Source organism: Tauraco erythrolophus, chromosome 2, assembly GCF_009769465.1.
Source record: "Tauraco erythrolophus isolate bTauEry1 chromosome 2, bTauEry1.pri, whole genome shotgun sequence".
Lineage (NCBI taxonomy): Eukaryota > Metazoa > Chordata > Aves > Musophagiformes > Musophagidae > Tauraco > Tauraco erythrolophus.
Window position 1 is genome coordinate 68,458,147 of NC_141466.1, and position 21,464 is coordinate 68,479,610.

Below are 21,464 nucleotides of genomic sequence, written 5' to 3' on the forward strand. Positions count from 1 at the left end.
ATATGAAGAGTAATGCCAGCGCACTGCTATAGTCCATTCGTCATGGAACAAACCTTTTCTCCTCCGTATATCTTCCCTGCTGGTACCTGTAATGGTATATGTCAAAACAATAAAACATGGGTCCAGGTCTGAAAGCATGGAGCAGGGAGAAGGACCTCTTTACCAAATCAAGCATGCAGGAACATCTTTGAGGAGAGGAGGCCCCAGTGAGAGGAGCAGGGATGTGTGAGGATATGGTAGTAGCTACAGGTGGCATATCTTCTTGCAAAAAGGCTGGCTGTGGCTTGAGAATATGCAGGGAGAGGGTTGCAATGGGGTGAGTCAGAAGCTAGCTGTGGCTCTAGGAGCCAGGGTCAGCCAAAACAGCTTGGATCACTTCCAGCACAGCTGTAGAAAGGAGGTGAGAATGAAGGAAGACAAAGATGAGCGCTGCTTATGTAAACAAACAGGGGAAGCGATTTCATTCCTTCTTATCAAGGCTTCATCTTGGAGTCTTCCAGAAGGGAAACAGAAGCTTTTTATCTGTGTGATGGGACAAGCAGAGCAGAGGCGCCTGCTAGTCCACTACCAGGAGAGCACCCAACATGTACACCTTGGGCTCACAGTGGGACAAGAGTGAGAAGATCTCAGAGGCTTCTGGGAGTTTGGAGTTGGTATTTTATCTGGGAACTCATTTTGTTAAGGAGGAGAGCATATACAATGCTCTCTGCAAGCCAAAGCTTGGAAATGTACATATATTGTCTGTAGAAAGATGGCGAAAAAATGGAGTTGGGAGAATCAACCTGGAAGACCCATATGTCTTGCTTCTCTATGATGTGTATCCTTGTATTGCAGGGATGTGTTCATGTCTCCTGCTCAGCTGAACACATTAATTAGACTGTCAAATGGCAGATAACTAGCATCACATCTACAGTCCTAACAGGGGACCAGGCTAAGCTGGACCAAATATGAAAAGAGCTTTTGACTAGAGCAGTTCGTAAGCTGAGGATCATGGCAAGGGGAAAAAGGAGGGTCCCACTTAAAACTGAAAGAAATTTGAGGAAAACTGTCATGCTTCACATCTTAAATTTAGGACAAGGAAGATAAATTGATGACAGCTGATGATACAACCCTGACCCAAACTAACACATAGTCAGTGACAAGAGAGACCTGTAAGCAGAAGCTGTAGGATATGTTGTCTCCCTGTACGCATATTGACACAAGGTTTTAAAGTAGGGAGTATTTTATCCATAGAGTTCATAGCTGAGAAGGTCTGAGCAGAAAGATGCTACTGGATGCAGAGATGAATTGGACAGGGCATGGTGGAAGAGACAAAAAGATCTGTGGGTAATTCAGAATGTTTTGATAACCACTAATCCAGCAGAGTGCAAGAGGCTGGGCAGATGCCTGTAAAAGTAAGATAATAAGGCAAAAGAAGAGTTTCTTTGTTGGAAGATCGAGTTGAAAAACAAGTTTTCTGAATAAGAGAACTGTGGAAAGAAATGGGCAGAAAAACAGGTGGAAAAGAAAAAAAAAGAACAATTCTGTCTTACAAAAAGAGATTAAGAGACATTGGAGAAGATGCTAAGAAGAAACAAGGTCGGTGTGCAGCTAGTTGGAGGGAACATGGAAATTTTTGCAAGCAGAAGGAGGAACAGAAGAGACAGATTGTGGTTCACAGAGTTCATGGCAGCTCCATGAAGGCCTGTGTTGCTGTGGTCTTCTGTCGGGGAGAACTGTGAAACCCGTCGCAAGAGTGGGTAGAGAGAACAAAAGACCGTGTCTTCTTTCCGAAGAATGCACACCAGAGGCAAAAAAACCTCACTGTATGAGAAGAATACACCAGTTAGCTCTTCCCCAGTAAGTTCATAGGCACTCTGCTTTTCCCAGCTGGGGAAAATGAGGCACATAGATTAATTAGTGTGTGGCTGGTTTTGCAGTAGACTAGAGACAGAAGTACGAGTAAAACAACCTCTGTGTAACTTTGGGCTAATAACTCTATTCAATGATCATTGAATAGACCATGCTTTCTCCAGAGACAAAGGTTTGAGTTCTGCCATATTTTGAACACCCTTGCCAATACTCTATTATTGCTGTTAATGTACAGTGAGACTGTTTTGACAACACGGTCACAAGTTGTTGACTCTGAAAATCTGATTAACATATTAATTTAAATCATTTGCACACCAATAAGCCTTTGTACTTTTTTTGGAAGGAGAACATAAATTGTCCCCTGTATTGTGAGCAGCAGATCTGCAACCATGTTCACCGCCACCAACATGTTGTTTCTCTTTACAAACCAGACCCCTTGATGTAGATTTCAAAGCGGTCTCGTGTAAAATCCTGCTTGACCTTGTTGCATTGTCAACAGCAAACAACTTTTATGTGCAATCTCTGGTGACTTTCTTTTCATTTTTTTTTTTTTTAAACATCAATATGTAATGATACAAAAGGATTTCTGATAACATATTTTTTTGACTGGCAGCGAAATAGCTGCCACTTCACTCCACTGTCTATATTATTATGGGTTTATTTTCTTGTCATATTTTTCTTTTTCTTTTTCCTCTTTACAGAAAGGGTTGTTTTAAATCTCCTTTTAACTGGAAAACATACTCAAGCCCTTTTTGCATTTGCTTAGCCTCCACTTATTAATTCTTCTGTTAGACAGCAAGGAAGAGAGGAATAAAAAGGCTGCTACAGTTGTTCCTGTAAAGAAAGAATGTGTGTTTTGTAGTCAGAGCAGGAATTGAAAAGAGTAGGCTCTTGGGCTCCAAACAGTTCTACTGTGAGTTAGGGGACTTCTTTTTATTCACTGTGGTTATGATTAAGGCTGTATGTTTGTATTTCTGTGATGACTGCAACAACACCAAGACATTCAGGTTGGTGTCTTTCAAGTGAAATGAGATGCATGAATCAAATCCCTTGCTCCATCAGTGCTTAACGTATGGGACTGTGGGATACAAGTGACTTGCAGAGTATTTGAGCCGAACTAAGATCAGTAAAATTGTGATAAATTGTCGGACTCTGCCTAGGCGAATTACCCCACCAGGTCTGATGCACATCTGTTCCTCTATCTTATGCTGCCATTGCAATTATCTGACTAAACCAGCTCTCTCCTCTTTCCTCCTTCTAACTGGGACAAAATCTCCTCTGTTTCTTTCATTATTGTGCTACCTAGCCATAGCAAGCTACCTCTTTTACCTTCACCCAGCACTTCGATTTAGTAGTGCAAGTTTGGTAAATAACCCCACTACATCTGAAGAGGTCTGCTACCTTCTTTAGAAGAGACACAAAAAAGTCAGATATATGCATGTTAAGTGCATCAAATTCCTCACACAGGAGTTGTTCTTTGTGACATAATGACTGTGTTACGTCAGACTGAAGGTCCAGCCAACCAATCATTCTGTCTCCGAGTGTAGCCAAAAATATGTGCCTGTAGAGGAATAATAAGAATGAGCATATCTGACAATTATTTCTCGTATTTCCCCAGTTTCCAGCATTTCCAAGTCAGGTGCTTCAAGAGTCAATTGTAATTTCCATATACTTAGTAATCGTCGATGTATTTCTTCTCCATATGCATTTCTGATCTCCCCTTGTAGTTCCAGTGAGTTCAGATAAGCCCTGTCACTTGTTCCTCAAATGAGAAATTGTTGCACAATTCAGGTCCCAAGGGTCTGCAAACAGCTCTTGTAGGAAAATTGCCATCGTGGTTTGACCCATGGTCCTTCTCTAGCAGGTGATGTACCCAGGAGTGATATTTCAGAACAGAAATAGACACAGAACCAATACTTCCAGCATTCATGTCTCATGAATTTGTTGATTTCCCTTTCCTTCTTAGTTGTCTTCTTGTGTAAGCCCTTCTTTCTAACCAAGTGGCTTGACTTATAGGGTAACTTATTACCCTTTTGTGGTGGTAACGGTTTGTTTCTTATAGTTAAGAGCAGCACTAACACTCAATCTTCAAACCTGCCCATACCGGTGGCTTCTGTATTCCCCTGAAAAAGTGGAGAGCAATGATTCAAAACTCCTCAGGCTTTAAACAGCCAAATGACTGAACCTAGGTCTTGGTACATCTGTTCCAAGGATTAAATTCCTCTAGTCATCCATTGAGTACCAGAACTAGACCCTCAACTGTAGCCCTTGCAGGGATGTAGAGAGTGAGCAGTGATTTTGCCTAAAAAGTTATTATTTGGCTTAGTGCAGAATGTCAGTGCAACTACTTTTAACCCTTTCTTTTCTTATGTTGTCTACAGGGGGAACAAATACTGCCCAGACCAAGATCCACCAGTATAAGAATCTGCTGAACGTCTGCAACCTTTTCATTTGTTCCATAAATGCTATTAAATGTGTCTTTTTATGTATTCCACACCGTAAAGAAACCCATCATTAAAACAATAACATTTGGAGAGGAGGGGGCAACCAACCCCAAATGACGAATCATTCCGTGTAGAAAGGGCCACAGTCCCGTTAATTCAAATGACATTTTGACAGTAGCATGCTGTCAGCCCAATGGTTTGACCTATACAACAACCTCTAATTATTACTAATTAAAGAATTAATTATTCATGGCAGCACACACTATTAGCATAGCAGAGATGTGTTGGAATATGAGTTATGCGCGTCTTATGAATCTTCAGAAAATAGATTCTTTAATAAATTAATAAAGGGGCTCTGGGGTTTCATTAAAAGGTGGCTGGAGGGGTTGCAAGCCAGTTTCCAAGGAGACCACAGGTGGTTTGCTTGGATTTTTTTTTTAGTTAAACTTGTTTGGGCCAGATGATTTCCCTTCCTCCCTCCCCCTCTCACCCTGTCCTCACTGCTCTTTCCTCAGGCAGAGAGGAGAACATTTTAATGAAACCCCTGTTGTCCTCATATCGCTTTGATCCCCGTGTGGTCTCCAACCTCCACGTTGGCCAGTTGGAGGATGATGCAGTTGGGTTTTTTCTGTTCTTTTTTTTTTTGTTCTTTTTTTTTTTTCCTGTTTTGATTGAAAGCTGCGACCAGCTCTGCCATGAATAAACAACAGAAATGATAAAAGCACACGGGTAAAGGAAAATAGAACAAACAAAGGAGAAAATAAAGGAAATTGCATAAATTCAAGTGAGACCATCAGTATGGGAGCAGAGTTAATTACCCTGTTTTCTGTCTTAAGAGCAGATTTGGTGGTTGTTCTTCTTATTATTTTTCTATCCATTTTTATTTCTAACATAATATTTCTTATTCTTTGGATTGTTTTATAGATTTTAGTGTTATTAAAAAAATAGGAGTGAGAAAATTCTTCATTTTTTTATTCTTTTTTTTTTCATACTGTCATGAACAATGTTTCCCAACATTTATTTCACTCTAATAATGCAGAGGGCAATATTAATACCTTTCAGTACTACTAACTAAACAGTGATATAAATAGCAATAACAGTGTTTCCAGGCTTTTTCTCTGACTTCCAGATCACATTAAAATTCCAAATTTGGTTAAGGAAAGCCTCAACAAGATGGCAGCTACATTAATCAAATAAAATTAAATGTCCCTGTCTTGTTTCATGAGGGCTTGTCTTCCAGCCAGTCTCACTAGTGATGGGCACAAGCACCAAGTGGAGAGATCCTTGCTGCTACGTAAATCACACCAAAATTAATGGTACTGCTCTCAGCAGCCAAGAACGTCCATCATCTCAAAGGAATCAGGGCTCCATAAGGATGATCATGAGATAGGATTCATTTCCTCTGTCATTGCTCATCTCAATGTTATGAGAAGGACATACTGTTGGAGGTGACCCTTCCCACCTATCTGAGACACTGATGTTAGGATAAAAGGAGTTACCTCCACAGGCTATAGGAGGAGCTTGGTCTTAGGTGCACAACTTTTCAACAAGATGCAAGATGAGTCTCACACCTTGCACCTTCAGGTTCTTGCATGAAGCTGATCACTTCTCATTCAGTTACAACACCACTTCCAGACAGACACAGATATATTTGACTTTCAAATCTCCCTTGATGTCAAGTTTACTCAAATTCTTTGCAAGCAGTTGCAATGACTAGTTACTATGGGTGTTACTTATTTATGTATTAATTTCTGTTGATGTCTCTTTTGGGGCAGTGATCATATATTTCTACCTCTATGTCCAGTGTCTAAGACAATAAGGTTTCAATCTCAGGTGAAGTTGCTGCTCTGATAGTACCAGTTATACACCTCTGTTGCCTTTGTGATCATTTTTACTTATTTTATCATAACACTTAGAGACTCTGATAAGGAATTGAGACTCTACTTTGCTCTGTGTGGTATGTACATATACATAGGATCACATTACAATGCTACAGCAGCTGTTTAAACTTGATCTCCCCGTGCCTGTTTTGCAAATTGACAAGCGAAGCCCACTCTTGTTGAAGACGGATATTTCAAAGAATGTGGTTGATCTCGAGCAGTTAACCTAGTAGGTTAGAAAATGTCAGCTTCAAGAGCCTAAGAGTCTGGATAAAACGTTGTGCTTGGAAAAGACCACTTACCAAAGCTAAATTTCCCACAGAAACATATCATGTGTCATGCCACATATTTTGAGACAACTCCTCAAGTCTAGCAATGAGTTCTGTGGTCAAATTAAACAGTCAGAATGTATTCAGATTATGATATCGATATCATAGTAATAATATCAATACCAGTAATACTAATATTTCAGTAATAATACCAATAACCCAAGTCAGCTGGGACATCCTGATTTACTGGAATAAGAGCAAAAGCATGCATCTGGTGCTCACTTCCCAGCTGAGCATATGAAGCATTAGAGAAAGGAAGTGCCTCTTATTTTCCCCTGAGAAAAAAGTAAAAAACTTTTGATTTCAAATGAAAACACATGCTGAAATTTCCATTTTAAAATATGCAGGATAATTCTTGTTTTCCTATATGGATTAAGTCCCTGTCCTGAACAAGATATCTGTCTCTGGGATGCTTTATAATAATTTTGCTCTTGGCAAGATAAGAAATAAACTCAGGACGTAATTCAGAATTGAGTTCCTAATCCAAATTGGGATTTAAAATATAAAAAGTCTCAGTTCAACTCAGACGTGGAAGATGCTGCTACACTGATCATCTAAAGTTTTAATGAAGCCTGAAGAAAATTGACTCAGAAGATTCTCAGCTTCTCAGAAAACCTAACCAATTTTATTTAAAGACCTGAAAAATAATTTATATGCTTAACTTCAGGCACAAAGGTTTGAAAACCTAATTGGCTTAGCCAATATTACACAGAAAATTAACATTACCCTTTTCTGTCTATAGCAGTTAACTAGAACCAGAGCACGAGCTGAGATATTTTCCAAAAATCTGCTATAGATTTTAATTATTGGCTTGCTCTCTGCCAAGGTTTTGGACAGATATACCTAGCAGTCACCAAAAAAAATGAGCAGGTGAGCTCACACAGGCCATGGCCATTCCCAGGAGATGAGGAGGATTCTGCCCTGGGGAGGAAGCCAGCTGTGCTGCTTCAAGTCAGAGAACCAGAGGACCTCTTATTCATTGACTTACCTCTAAACACAAAGACTAAGATGCTACATGCTGACAAGAGACTCCTGCAACACCTTTACCTAATGTCAGTTTTCACCTTTCTGTAAATAGAAACAAATGAATTGAAATAAAAAATTTTGACTGAAGAAGATGGTTTGAAAACATTCTCCACTCAATTTATTTTTTATTTGGGGGGGGGGTGGGGGGTGGGGGGGTGGGAAGGAGGAAGTGTTTTGAAGTGTTCCAACATTTTTTACATTAATTAGGTATTTAAAAAGTTCCATAATTTTGCAAATATTTTTACAAAATAAATAATTTATAAGAAATATTTATTTTACACCAAGCCTGAGAGGAAATGGGTTTTATTTTATTAAAGCAATATACACACAATTCTGCACTTCTGAGTAAATACATGTACTCCCAAATCTATAGACAGATACAGATAAGGTTTATAGTCATATGCGTGTTTCTGTGTATGCTCATGTTTTGATACTTTGAGGAACAATATCAACATTTTTATCTTTGTCTTGAGTCACAGGACCAGCGAAGCATTTCAGTTGTTTCTGAACCACTGAATAATATTCTTTTCCTTCCTTCAGTTCTTCATCTGTCTTTGAGACACTTTTACTACCTGCCAATGAAACTCATACAAACTTTCAGGGATTAATTCCACAGTGCATGATGGTTGTTCTACTTCAGACATTTCCTGACATTTGCAACCTCTGTGGCTGAAAAACGTCTCAGGTGTTTTCAGGCCAATATTTGGAAATTTCACAGTGATTCTTAGTCCCGCAATACATTTCCCTCTTTCCACCATATTTATGCCCCAGGAGTATTTATTTCTGATTTCATCAGATATTTTTCATCAAGCTTCTTTAACGAAGAAAGATATTTCACTTGCTTCCTTGTGCCTCTTGTACTTTGCAGATCAGTTTGTGTCTCGACATTTATAAAAATATTTCAACCAAGAGTATTAGGAGCATTTATCTCTGCATTTTGAGTATCTTTTCCGTGAACTAGCTTTTTTTTTTTTTTTTTCCTAAATGATATTACAGCCTGATAAAAACTCGATTTTTGTTTCCCGGAGAGATTTTATATTCTGAAATTTGAGTTCACTAGCCTCAAAATCTCAACATTTTTGTAGAATTTTTTTCTGTCTGGTTTATCTGCATCAAAAACAAAGGTCCAAAGTGATCTGCTAGCTCAGCTGTGGGGCAGATGGAGATCAGCTTGCGCCAGAGGAAAGATGCTGACTTCCAGGGTAGCTATGTCTCAACTTTAACTGAAAAACAATTGTCCAAGCAGTTCCATCAATGTTATTATGGTGTTGCTCACCTAACAATGATCTGGACTGAAACATGAAATCAGGAGAAATAAATGGATATCTAAACACTGAAGTTAATTACTAACACAAATGGATGCTTACAAATATATATTGTAGGAGCAGTTTTCACTTTAGGAAAATATTATCAGACCCTATGGGCATCCATTCCCCACCTTTTTTTTTTTCTTTTAATGAGCTCAGGAAAGATTAAAGTCCTAATTAAACACATATTTTATTTCTGTATTTAGGGTTTTGTTTTGTTTTTTAAACTGCATCTTTTTAATGTAAAACCGACATTCTGGCATTGCTCATATGCCCAGAAGAATTAGATAATCAACAACAGTTCATAATAAGAGTGTGCCAGAACAGAGTATGAAGTTCAATAAAGAGGGTGTGTTTTCCTTCACTCAGTTAGGAGAGATCAGATTTTCTTCTAGATTTGAAGCTTTATTCTGCAAGTCAGGTTCAGGATTGCAAATGTGCTACAGTTCAAATCCGTTTATTTGAACTGCAGTCAAAGTTGGGATCTGTTCTGCCAGGAAATGATAGACACAGCATTAAATAAATAAGTAAATAAATAAATAAATAAAATGTTCATAATCTGGGCAGGATAGTGAAACCAAATACAGACAACTATATTAATACAGATCATCAAGCTGGGACTCAACTCTCCTCAACGTCACACATCTATGGTGTTGGTGGCCACATGTGGGTAGTTTAGATCCCATTTCAGGCTAAGACTGAATTAATTTAGTCAATAGGGTGTAAAGATCAACATGATGAATCCTGAAGGAAGAATGTACCTTCAAACAGATGAAATGCTTTCCAAAATCTGACAAATCTGCTGCCTCAACCTCCACTGACAGGCATGGGGCAGCCAGCAAGCGTGGAAACACCTGCAAGTCATTAAAGTTATAGTGCTAGAAACTGACACTTTCAGTGCAGAATTGCTGCTTGAAATAAGTTAAAAGGAGACCGCAGTAAATAGCTGAGATATAAAAGTCTATTTCTGTGGCTGGTGGAGTTATCTAAAGTTCATCCCATTCTTCCTGTCCCAAATACCATCATATCCTATTCGCAAGTGGGTGGAATAGGCAACATCAGGATGCTTATACCAATAAAATGATGGATAAATGTATTTGGACTGTGTCTAAGGAATATAAAATTTGCCTGTAAACAAGAAACAGAGAGGGATAAGAACTTCTTACGTGAAATAATTGTATTGTCATTAAGACAATACTGTTGACCTGGATGATGTATAAAGTTTCTAAAATTTAATGGGATGCGGTTCTGGAATAGACAGATCTTATACAGAAAACCAGTGGACCATGTTCATGGCAGTGCTGCCCAACAGTAGCAGTGGACAACATGTGATGAGCAGCATGATTTCTTCTGATTGCGTGAGTCTAAACAAGAGCTGGTGCTAATAATGTGCCCTGGGGTGAACTACTAGTGTTTATGATGCATATTCTTCCTAGTGTTGTGGTAACTAACCAAGAAGGGCTTCTTTATGCTCCTTGCTATGTGCAAAAGCAACAAAATAACCCTGACTTCCCTAAAGACTTTACAACTCACAAAGATTTTACTCTCAGTACCCTATTTCACAGTAGATGACCTGTTTTAATTTTTTTCTAAAAAAAGGTCTTTCTATAAATAAAGGCAGTGTACAGTAAATATTTGAAAGAATATCAATATGTGGAAATTATCTACCTTGCAATTCAAATGTAGTAGCTGCTATGAACGTCTCAGAATGTCTCTAAGGAATTTCCAGATAGGTGGTAAGACGACACATTTTCACAACCACAGAATTATTATGAAATAATACAAAATTTATCCCCATATAAATATATATAGCAAAATCATTTTTGTCACTGAATCACCAGACCAGCTATCACACAGTAACAGTCCAGAGAGAAAAGTTAGTTGCAAAGCACTAAAATCACTGAGGGTGCAGATTATCAGATATAAATTAGGATAGCTTGCTTGACTCCAGTGCTGTGCATAGGTGACTCACTCCAGCTGAACATCCAGAGCCTTATACCTGGTAATAAGGATCCGAGTCTGCTCTTGCCGACTTGACAGAAAATCCAGGCTAATTCAGCAGGTTTAAATCTAGATTAGCTCGGTGTAAAATGAGATCCAAATTGGCTACGGCTGAGGGATTTACTTCATGTTCCGGTTGAGTTTGATTCGCCCACAATGCCTATGTTTCTTAAGATATTAATGGAAATGAAAAGAACAGATTCTTGTTGTTCTTAACTGCAACCACTAATGATAACCGCTGTGTAGAGATGTGCCAGGACTGAGGGATAAAGCTTCTGTGATGTAACATGACAGTTATTTTTAATCTACTTAATATTTGCGGTTTATTCCTGTTGCTACAGGCCAGGGTCTAGGATGCTTAAGTTTTGCTTTGTAGTGCATTTCCTTAGTGAGAACCTCCTCTCCAGGATACAAGTTAATTAGTTCACTCAGATCACACTCATTGCGCTCAATAGGTGCAACGCTGAATGGAAACTCACCTGAAAGATGACATTGTGACTATCACTGCATTGAGGATACTATTCATATACGAGGATTAGCTCTTCATACATTTGTCTTTACATCCATATACTGGCTTTTTCCTAGTCAGAGAAATTTTTCTCAGGGTAACCCCACTATGTGCTGCTCAGTGATGGTCAAAACTCCAAAAGGTCTTCACTTGGTATTAAGATTGAAAGGTATTTGTGATTCCCAGTCAAAAAAAAGGAATTTTAAGTCAAATTCTTTGTTATCTTTTTCTTTAAAGTAGAACCTGTAGTCTGTTAGCTATCAGTTTCCCTATAAGATCCTACAGAGGAGCTTCAGAGAGTTTGAAACAGCCAAGGGTTTGTTTAACTTCTCTCTGTGGCCAACTTTCACCTGAACCCAGTGAACTTTGTGGGTAGACTTAATGTAAGAGCATGAGTGTTCGGCTGGGCATACGTAAGAGAAATGGACTAGGTCAAAGGGAACACCACCACAGTGTGAAGGACGGAAGAATGTGAACACAAAATCAAACAGGTGAATATTGTTTTGTTGATGTCCACCAATGAACAAAACATTTGACTGAAAAGCCTAGAGTGTTATTGCCTTTCCTGCTAGCTACCCGGAGAACCTTGTGCAAATTGTGTCTCAGGTTCCTTATCTGGTAACTGAAGGTAATAATTTTTTTTTTAAATAAAGTGGCTTTTAAGGCTACAAGTGTAAATCATTATAACTATTCTCATTAGTCAACCATGAGAAGACTCTGTTTAAACCTGAGACATGGAGCATGTCCTTAAACACAAAGAGAGGCAACCCAGAAACACTTGTCCTGGTTCTTAGAGAGCTTCCTTGAGTCCTGGAACTGGATGAACTGCATTCTGCCCAAGCTATTTATTTCAGCTGGAAAGCAGGAAATATTTTTCTGGACAGGGTATAACACTAACAGTGTGATGCTGTTGGTAGTACCTGAATATGCTCCAGCAGATCCACAGGCTTTGTGCTGTATGCACAGGCTCCCATGGGAGTCAGATCAGAATTAATCCGAGTGTGGCACTTTTCTCTATTCCTTTCTTTGCCTTCACTCACTCTGCAGTTCTCTTCTGTTTAAACTTAACGGCCTTGACAGCAATTATTTCTCACTTGAGTTAGTGAAATCATAGAATTGTAGTACCATTTAGACTGGAAAAAAACCTTAAGATCATCGAATCCAAATGCTTAGATTAGTCTTGGAATTTTAGTTGCAGATACTGGTTATTCATAGTAATAATTATTATGATTTTCATTTACCCATCTCTGTTTTGCATGATTTCTTTTCTCTTCTAATGAGCTTTTTCATGACCACCATTCATTTAACCAAGCGGTCTTGCAAGAAAGGGAAGGTGGGGATAAGTGAAGAGGTATTTTATAAGTAGAATTGTTATAATTCTTTAATAATTTAATGGGAAACTTCCCATTCCCACTGAGAGAGTTAGATCAGATTCTTAAGTCTGACCTTTCTCTGCGTTTCATTTTTCCTTCCTTCCATTACCCTCGCACTAATCCTGGTGGGTAATCCCTCCTTTTGTCATGCTGTCATAGATTTATGGAATCGTCAGACATCTCCAAAATACTTCTCTCTCCCACCTTCTAATAATCTTCAACATTGATAGGATTTCACACAAGCTTTTACAAGAGATGTCTTCAAATGCTGCTGGATTTTAGTCCTGCTGTGAAGGCTTTTTCCTCCTTTCAGGCTGGAAAACACTCAATCCGTCCTATTTTTTATGATGTGATGTTGTCCCTTTCAAATCCTGCTGAAGGATCTCCATGCATGGCACAGCTTCCCTGAATGAGCCTGTTGTCTGAAGGGTAGAGACAATGGGCCTTATTTAATGAGATTAGTTACAATAGGAAAAACAGCTAAAAGAAAAGAAAAAAAAAAAGGAGGCAGTTATAGCAATTGGACTGACTGTTAAACCATTCTTTTATGCAAGTTTGGCACCAACCATACCTTTTCCTGGACTTCTGCCAACATCCTTCACAGTATAGACTCAGTTGTTGATTTTTTTGGTTACAATTTCCGCTCAACTTTACAGTTGCATGGCCTATGGTGTAATTCATTTCCGCTGTGAAAATGCTTCAGTATATTAACACTTCTGCCTGCTTGTAACTTGATCAAAGACAACATATCTGCTTTAATTTACTCTTAAGGGTGATTTTTTTTTCAAGTAATATAGATTTATTTCAAGCTGTGTCCCTATTGAAAATGGAGACCTTGTTTTCAGCAGACAACCAACAGCAATTCCACTTACAGAATATGTTCAGATGTGGAAGAATAACCCCAAATGGCAGCTGTCGCACATCACAAAAATATCCTAGTGCTCACTTCAAGGACACAAGCACCTTTCAGAAGGTGACTTCTGTACTACTGCATCTAAGCAGCTGTCTGTGTTACTGCTTGGATGGGTAAATCTATATTTACACATAACATGGTCTAGGGATTGGCATTGGGAGTAGTTGCAGCTAACCTGTTCCCCTTTCCTCAGTTTTCTTGGAGAAGACAGATTATAGCTTTTAGGGCACTATGAGAAGCCCAGTAGTCGAGTGCCATCTCTTTGAAACTGGACATGGACAGACTCAGAACCACGAGCAGTAATTGCTGGGTTCACTTGGCATCTGAGGGTGGGAAATACTAAATTCAGCTAAGAGAAATAAACCAAATAATCTTCGAAGAATACGGTACGAAGATTCAAAGAATAGTTATGAAAATTCTGAAGTTTAACAGTTTTAAGATTAAAATAGTTTGCATATGTCTACTTATTAAGATAGAGTTTTTAATTATATCATAGCATGTTGTAGATTGGTTTCCATAGGAGACAACCTGAATTGTTTCTCAGGCGATGTAATCACCTAAGGTTTAAAACCTAGAAACACCAACAAAATCTGACTCATATTGCTCTACCTTATAATTTGTTACTGGACTTTGCAGTTTCTTCTTCCTTCCTCCGATCTACACTCTGCCGGCATAAATCTATCAACAGGATTCAAACCTCAGCTCACATTGACAGACGTAGCTAATAGTAAGAGTTGGCTGTTATTCTCTACTACCCCATCAAAAACACTCTACCAAGCCGCTCATGAGGTTTTCCCCTCCATGATCTTTACAGACTGTCAGGCTTAGGCTGACCAGCTCTGAGACCAAGAAGCTATGAAAGTTAGACAAGGATCTACAGTCTTCTAGGAGACATGAGGGGCTGAATCATGCTGAGTACCAACTAAATCACTGGATAATTGCTGGTATTATTACTGAGCAGTTTCCAAAAGCTCACAGATTGGCCAAATCTGGGAAGGTTTTCACATGAACAGCATTCCTGAACTTGTTTTAGGTGATTCCTCAAGCAGGACTAATGGTGTCTTGACAATTCTTTGAATTTGTTCTTTGAAATAGCAAGATCTTTAAGTAGAAATATTTCAAAAGAAAAAAAAGTAGAAAAACACTACCACTCAAAAAAAAAACCAAACCAAAACAAACAAAAGAACAAATGTCTAGATGTAAACTCTGAATAAAGCATTTTTTTTAGATAAACGGCTCAGCTTTGGCAAAATTTTAAACAAATAATAATTGATTTTTATACTAGGAGGCAATCTGATATGATTCCCAGTCATACCTATCTTAAACAGTAAAAATTAATTTGCTGATTTTTATTCATCCACATTAAGTAGTACCTCACTTTCAAGTATTGGTACGATTTGAGGGGAGGGGACAATCAGAATTAGGAAATACTCTACATATGTTGGGAATCTCATCCTAAACAGATAGGTTATTTCAAGTCCTTTGGTCAATTAAGTCATTAAAGACTTTGGTGTGCTGTTTTGTTCTTGCTTTTGTGAGTGGCATAAAATTGTATGATCTCTCTATAACTTGACAACTGCATAGTTTAAATCCATGTATAAAGGCAAAATTTCAACATGTTATAACTGTGAGAATTCATTCTACAAAGAAAATAGCAATGTGAAAGATAATTCACAAAACAGAAAGCCCTGAAAGTGTCTGTAATCCACCTATGACAAATACTATCTGTGTTAAATGGTCTGCAGCTGACCCTCCAAGCCATATTACTTTTATAATGTTTGATAGTAACTGTTAACAGATATATTAAACCATGATATTTTCACTGACATTAATCAGTACTATATTATAGTATCTAAGTTCAAGAGAGGGGTGAACAGTCAAGAATCCTAGCTAGTTACTAAACAAATAGAAGGAGTCACAGGGCCTGTTAGGCATCCTCAGTATACGTCACAACTACCTCTATTCATTGATTTTACACAAAATCGATTTGTGGCAGTCCCTTATGGTCCATGGGATGAATTCTTATCCCTCCCTTGAATGCAGATACAGTAATAATGTCTGAATAAGTGTTAAGTGCCATGGCAGACCATCTAAATACAATATTATGTTCCTAACTCGCTGAGACTCTTCTAAAACCTCCAAACTTCAATTAATTCATAGCCAAAATTGCGGGCAGATCTGCTCACTTCAGCAGCTGAGTGAAATTCATCTAAAAGGTAAACACAGAAGTTCACTAATAGAAGTAATAGTATGTAGTGACTGAAGGGAAAAGGTAGGATGAGTGAGATCTAAATATTAAAGAAGGAATTGAGACTTAGGTCAAGGAGAAAAAACCTACATTGCTTAAGATTTGTGTTAAGGCCTGAAATGACTTCAAGAAATGTCCAACGGGACTTCTAAGGAAAACCAGTTCACAACAGTTGACTGTGCTGTATATATGATCAAACTCAGAAGTGAAAAGGACAAATTTCACTTATATTGTGTGGGAAATACTATAATATATTTTGGCTGCTTTGGATATAAGGTTTCTAAACAAAAAAATCTCAAAACTTTTTTGTTCAAAAAACATGCTCCTGAAATGACCTTCAGAATCAGACTTACCAGGCTCCTGCATTAATGATCAGTCACAGAGGCATCAATAGTTAACATACTACTTAATGCAGTTTGGCTAGTGTGTAAGAATAAGCAGTTCATTCTATGTTATTCACCGAAGCAGAGATGATGAATCCAAATTTCCTATTGGGAATAGTTCTTGGTCCTTGCTAAGCCAAATTGCACATGGAAATCTTTGGAAGAGCTCTAAGTGCTCCGTGACAGACCCAAACCAGACATGACTTAGTACTACAGGCAATTGAACTCCATAGCATAGGACTTACTCTGATGTTGTCTATTGTAGTAGTAAGGTTGTAGTCTTAGAGAACTAGTAGGTGTCATCCACAGACTGCTCATCTGCAAGACAACCATATGGCTGCAAAGCAGGTGGAATACAGGGTGTAAATAAAACTTATCTGTATTTCTCTGCAGTCACAGGGTAAGTATGAAAAAGGGGAGTTAATATTATAGTACCATAAGGACATTAATTCGGCATAGTAAACTTGTTCTATTGCATTGTTATTTTTATTTTATATCTCCCTTTATTGCTTTATTACATTTTTTGTTGGCAGCTTTAGAAAGCACTCATCAAAGAGGAGTTTGTATTACAGAAACAGCCACTTTTATCTTTGATGCAAATACAGATCTTGCACATGCAAAATGAAAGGTTTAATCAGTGCACCATCATGAGAAATGAATACTTCTCAGCTTGCCCCTGAAATCCCACTTAGCTCCAGGGGCAGCAATTTTAGTTTGCTTCAGGGAGATGGGGAGACAGTTATTTTTCCCACTGCTGTTCAGCATCTGCCTACGGTCAGGCAAAAGGGAAGAGCATGAATTTACGCTTCCGGTTCATTTCAACAGAAATAATGAAACTGTCAACAAGTAACGAGAATGGAGGAATCCTGAGCAGGGCTATTCGTTTTTATCAAACTTTATCTTTTTATTCAATCATTAAGAAAAGAACTGATAGAAAAAGAAGATGTTAAGAAACACTTTGAGAGTATATGAAGGTGTATGAGTTAATCCCAATTTATACTGCATTTAGAAATCAAATCTGTGACTATATCAAAAAAGCACAAGTTTGATTTGCTGTGCCTGTTTATATTTGGCAACTACCTTAATATATTTTCACTTACTTTATGTTAATAATTATAACTTAAATAATCCTTTCCATAATTTTATTAAGATGCTAGAATAGTTCTCCTGATCTTCCATTTACCAAGCTATTTCTTCAGTCATTTGCCAATTGTGTCTAAAATCGATTGTGAATCTCTGTGAATATTTTACTGATCTCTTTTTTTTTTTTAATTTATTTCATACTTTTGGGTACAAGGCACCCAAACCAGCTTCCAGTATGGTTATTGGGCCCTACCTTGTTTTCTTGATATATCAAACTTGTTCACTGTCCTTAACATCACTCAGATCCTTAAGTGAGTTACTCTCTTTATCTAATTGCCAGTTTGTAGAGGATTTGTAGGAAAAAAAAATTTCCATTTTCCATTTATTAAATTCGTATTTTAACACTTCAGCACATATTTTACTGCATGTCCTTTTGCTGATCCTAGTTTTAGCAGAAGTAACAGAAGACCCAAAAGCTATGCACCTGCATAAACGTACACAAGATTGCTCTCTACACAAGATTTTTTAAACATCAGTAATAATCTGAATTAGGTGATGAGCTTTCCAGCTGTGATTTTTTTCAGACTGGACTTCATTAACACATTTTTAATGAGTTCTGAACACATTCCTTCTCCTTCTGTATCTAGATTTTAAGAGAAATCTGAGAGTTTTTTTCTTGTAATGCTGAGTCACTGGAGGGAAAGCTGAGAACTACTGAAAAAAAACATACACCTTTCTGAATAACATCCAGTTTTAATAAAATAACTTTTCAAGGACTAAAGTAAGTAGGAATGAGAGTATTTTCAATGGAATCTGAGTGAAACTCTGAGTGTTTCCTTTTTTTTTTTTCTCCCAGAGCTAAATACTCACATTTTAATTCCAAAGTCCTGCTTTACCTATGATAGAATTGTAGAATCATAGCATGGTTTGGGTTGGAAGAGACATTAAAGATCATCTAGTTCCAATCCCCTTGTGTTAGGCAGGGACATCTGCTCAGCCTGTGCACATTTACTTACACAATTTGCTTACACATTTACAGACACAATTACTTGCTTAGATTCTTTTCCTTAAGAAAGTCTCATGTTTTCTGGGCTGCCTAAAAAAGAACACATTTTCAAATTTATTTTTTCAGAGGCTTCAAAATAAAATGAGGTAAGATGCTGTAAAAAAATAACCCAACCAGAATATTTACATCGTGGAGTTAGACATTGCTATGCACTTTCGTCCAGTATAGCTGTCTGAGTTTTAAAGAGATAAAATGCTGAATCTTCCATTTTCATGAAGAATGAAAAACATTTTGAAGCTAAGGCAGGACAGTGGCAGTCATGTCAGCTGTCAGTGCCATGAGTCTGTGCCTGAAAATCCATTATGGAAATCAGTACCAATAAATTATTTGCTTTGACTTTTCCCATTTCATACAAAGTAACTGTTCATTGTCCAACTAATAAAAGAGAGAAAGATTTAGAAAGCCCTTAATAACCAGTAATTAGCTTTCTATTTCCTGTTATAAAAATTGAACACACTGAAGAATTGAGTCATTTGTATCATTTTCAAGAAAGGATTGTCATTTCTGTCATAGATCCTCCCACAAAGTTATACTTAATTTTAGCATTCAGATTCTAACTCACGGCCAGCATTGTCATCATCATGGAAGCAAAGAGGATGTAGGAAATGGGAGAAGGAAACAGAAATGCTTCTAGATTTGTTTGGAATTATGAGTTCTACACAGACCGAAAACCAGAACAAAACAAAACAACCCCTCAAAAAAAGAAAAAAAAAAGTCTAAGGAAAATGTGGGGGCAAGATAATTTCTCCAAGATGCAACTATCCATGCTCAACATTGGCAGGCAAGCAAATCGTTAATAACAAAAACAAGGGAGCATTCATTGTTGTACAGCCATGTAGCTTAGTGGCTCTGTGCTGTGTGGAGAGAGACTAATGTTGAAAAAAACAAAAAACACTTCTAATATTTCCTTCCTTCATAGTAGAAACCATCTGAAATTAATGAGTCTTATTAATGTAAATTGCACCACACTGTCAGACATAAATATCCCAATACCAAAGGGGCCCATTACCATTAACATCAGAAATGATCAACAAATAAAACTGTTAATGCCACAATATTTACTGGACAAATTGACTATGCTCCAAGATAGTCTTATGATCATGTCTTGCTGTTCGATTTCATTTCCCTGCAAGATGCACTAATGCATGTTGTTATGTGCAGCTGTGGTCGCTTTCCATAAAAAATATGTTTTCTATTGGGAGGTGTAGAGCTCAACTTAATCACTATTATTTTCTCACCCTTGTGAAAACTGAGCATTTTGGTCTCTTCAGAATGAATGTAGGAAAATCTTAGATTTTTATTAGAAAGGATAGAAACAAGCTTGAAGATTGCTTCTCAAGAGAAAAAAAAAAAACACTACACAAAACACCAGACTAATGATTTAAGTCAATCACAAACAGATGTTCTCCTTGGGAGCTAATAATTTTTTTTTTCGATTTTTTTTCCATCAGAAATGCAAAACACAGCAGCCTTCGAGTAAAATACAAATTTTTCTGCTGACATTTTCTCAAACTTTGAATTTTAAAAAACCACCAGATTTGCAGCAAGAAAGCTCCAGTTTATCACCAGTAAAAACCACAGAAATAATTTTTCAAATATAACATGCATATATGAAGATGAAAAAGGTCATGCAAATACGTTTCCAATTCTATGAAAATAATAAAGACATCAACTTTAAATTTTAAAAGTTTTACATAACTTTTTCTCTGGTTTCCAAACAGCTAACTTTGAGTATTTAGGATATACTTCAAAAGTTCAAGACATAGCTTTATCTAACAAGATTGTCTTATAAGACTAGGGTCTGTTTCTCTCTTCAATGTGTGTATAGCACTTAGTTATGTGATGTCCTGTTTATGTCTGAAGACTTTGAGCTCTCCTACTGTAAATATGTTAACGGAGTTCACAGAAGTAACACTATAGTCTGTGTGAGCTGTTAAAGAGGTGAAATGGTAGAAATCAGAGAATGAAGAGAAAATAAAAATTTGTGCATTCTACTTAATTCTGTTCAGTGGTTTTATTTCGAAGGGTAATTCCTATTCAAAAAAATCTGTCCTCTGATGCTTCCTAAAATTGGACCACTGAGTATAAAATAAAGCAAATGGTGCTTATTTCACTTTACTGGTAAATTTGGAGAGTTCTCCAAATGGAGTTCTAACTGACATGAATCAAAGTTTACTGCTTAACTATTACTCATCACTCAAGACTGTGAATTCCCCTATAAGGCAGAGCTTATTGTTCCTACACAATTGGATAAGGAGCATTGATCTACCCAAAGTTTGGCTTTAGACACCTAATTCCCATTGACTTTCATGGGACTTTGCATGTTCTAACTCCTTTTGCAAACTGCAAGTCTGTGGATGCCAGTTGTTTCTTAATTTAATCATTGAAAAGTCAGGTATACATTCTCAGCAAGTCATCTCAGCTCCCTTAATAGTTGATAGAGGGGCATATGCACCTCCAGGAGACAATTTGTCCTATCTGGAGACAAACTTCTAGGAGATGGGGGTAAATTTTATTCTGAAGGTGTTTACCTCTGTTCTTTCACTGTAACAGCTGTTGAGCTAATACTACATACCTAAACTTTAGACTAAGTGAAATTAATCCTAACTGTAACATCAATATTGTAGTATCACTATAGGCTCCAAATCTTTGACCTCCTAAATATTTTTAAGAAGAAAATCTGGCAAAAAAACCCCCAAGATCCACTCCTATACAGCAGCCAAGCAGAAAGCCTGTGGTTTTCTGATCTTCATGTCAGCACATGTTTTTTGTGTTCATTATAAATTCAAGATCCTTGATTTACAACAAGAGATATCTGAGTAAAGGGTAAATAGATATCATAGAGGTACACTGGAATTTCTTCAGCCTCACAGACTGCACATTTAAACTGAGCCAGGGACAATCCTGGGACTCAAACTACCTGGCACAGCAGTGTTTATATCCACACAGCCGTTACCTATCACCCTTGAATACAAACTACCTGATGGGGAGTGCTCCAACACTGTTGCCCAAATCATTCATGTGAATTTTCTGCTAAAATATAGCAGAAAAA